Below are 2,344 nucleotides of genomic sequence, written 5' to 3'. Positions count from 1 at the left end.
TATTTTTCGCCAAACTTAAATCGATGCAGGACCCGTGTACGGTAGTTGGTTGAATCGGATCGTTGAAGAAACCGAGGCCAAACTTTTCCACGAAGTGGGTGAACCACTGCTTCGTTTCCGGTTTTGAGATGTATGCGTTAAGGTCTCCAACAACGACCAGCGGCAAGGGATTAGCGGCAACGTACGTTGATCAACGCTCAAGTGCGCGTGCCTCGTCATCAATCATGTGGTTTGGCGACCTTTTTATTTGCGCGTTTCGTATTGGAACGAAAGCTGTGCTGTATGCTCCCTTCACGCCTCTGCCTTACAAGGGTATGAGCCATTGCTCATGACGCTACGGAAGAAGAAGAAGGCGCATAACCGGTGGGACACGCTTCGCATCGGGTTCGCAGTTTTTCGATGACTGTGCCGGATCATCACCTTGTGCTACAAGAATTCTTGCACCACGTGTTCCGTGTCGTCATCAGGACCACGAGGATACCTGCCTTTAAGGTAGGGGACCATTTTTTGGGACTTTAAGGACGATTGTGTGCCCACCCAAGGCGAGTCGTCGCTAAGCCTAGGCTTGCTCCGCCGACCGCTTGGCCTAGCCGCCGCGGCCGACGGGCGGTCGCTGCTGGAACGCACATTATTCGGAACTCTACCTGCATCATGGCCACTCCCATGAGTGTTGAAATAGAGGGGGAGGATATTCACCCCGAAGAAGTAACCAGGACCCTGGGCTGGCGCATCGCCGGTGAACGCAAGTCCCGACCACGTCAGCGAGACCTAGGTCTACCCAATGCACTTCAATCAAAACCCTCCGGTGCCGGTCGTAGACCCGAGAACGCCAAAGATACGTTAATCAAGAGAGCGCGCATGCCTGCACTGCCCCGAGACGATACCAAGATCGTGGTGAGACCACGCGGTGGTCTGAATATCAGCAAGGTCGGCCATATGGAAGTTGGCCGGGCCATTTACGCTGCGGCGGGAGTCACCAAAGAAGAATGGATCCGGGACGTGATATGCCCAAATTACCAGCAAAACATCGTTGTCATCAGTACTTCAAAAAGAGAAAATGCTAACCGGTATGTTGCAGTCACCAAGATTGTCGTCCAAGGAAATGAGCACGAGGTCAGCGCCTACGAATCGGCCCCCCATGGCATGACCAAGGGAGTCATACGAGGCGTCCCCCTCGGAGACACGGTTCAAGAAATCAATGAGAACATCGTCAACGAATATAATCCCACTGCTGTAGAGGCCAACCGCATCGCTAACACGACGTCTGTGGTGATCGCCTTCAATGGACCCAAAGTGCCGAACTACGTTCGTTACGGGGGCCTGCTCGCCAAATGCTCGTTATACAGAAAACAGATAGATATCTGCTATCAGTGCGGTCGCCTGGGCCACCGCATGGATGTTTGCCCTGATCCAACAGACCGGATCTGCCGGGGATGTGGTGCTCGAAATCCCGATGAACAGCACAAGTGTACCCCCAAGTGTGACCTCTGTGGAGGAGAACATTTGACCGCAGACAAGGTGTGCAGAGCTCGCTTCAAGATCCCGTACGTGGTACGGAAACGCCGGTGGGAGCGGAAAGATACCAACTACACGCCTGCAGAATCCTCCAAACCGCCACGTCGGGAGGGAGCAGCTACGTCAGGGTACCGGAATCACTCTCTTTCCTGTGAAGGCGGACGAGGGCGGAGCAGCAGCTGCGCCTCAAAGCCGGGCTCGAGAGCGTCGTCGCCGGGTGACGTGGCCGGCAGCAGCTGCAGCGGGCGCCGCCGGGAGTCGCGCTCAAGGTCGAAGACCCGGAGCCAGACACCGTCGAGGAACGCCGCTAAACAGGTGGGCTGGGCAGTTAGATCTCCTATCGCTCTTAGCAACAAAGATTTCCCTCCCCTTCCCCAGACTCCCAAGAAAGATTGTGAGGAATGCATGCAACTCAAAGCGCTTGTAGTTAAGCAAAATGAGCAAATCAGCGCGCTTCTTGCACGCATGGAGGCATTAGAAAAATCGAAAAACAGCGAGGATGTCACAAAACGCAAAATTGCCAAGAGGGACGCTCAACCGGAGCCCCCGGTAACAGCAATGGAGGCAGAGAAAATTGAATCGAGTCCGTCTGAGGAACCGGCGTGGGCCAATTGAGCCCATTGAAGCCCTCACCGAGATGGTCACACAGCTTGCCAGCCAAATCGGCCTGATAACGTCCAAGATGGCCAAATTCGACGCGCTAGAAGCTAATGTCAACCAGCTTATACTAACCACTCAAAAAGCTAAAAAGGGAGCCCCGTATGGGAAACCGTGCATGGCGAGTAGTCTCACGACTACCAACCTGAGCCAAGATGGCGGCCAGGCGTAA

The sequence above is a fragment of the Dermacentor albipictus genome, chromosome 3 (genome assembly GCF_038994185.2).
Source record: "Dermacentor albipictus isolate Rhodes 1998 colony chromosome 3, USDA_Dalb.pri_finalv2, whole genome shotgun sequence".
NCBI lineage: Eukaryota > Metazoa > Arthropoda > Arachnida > Ixodida > Ixodidae > Dermacentor > Dermacentor albipictus.
This window is presented reverse-complemented; position numbering follows the sequence as displayed.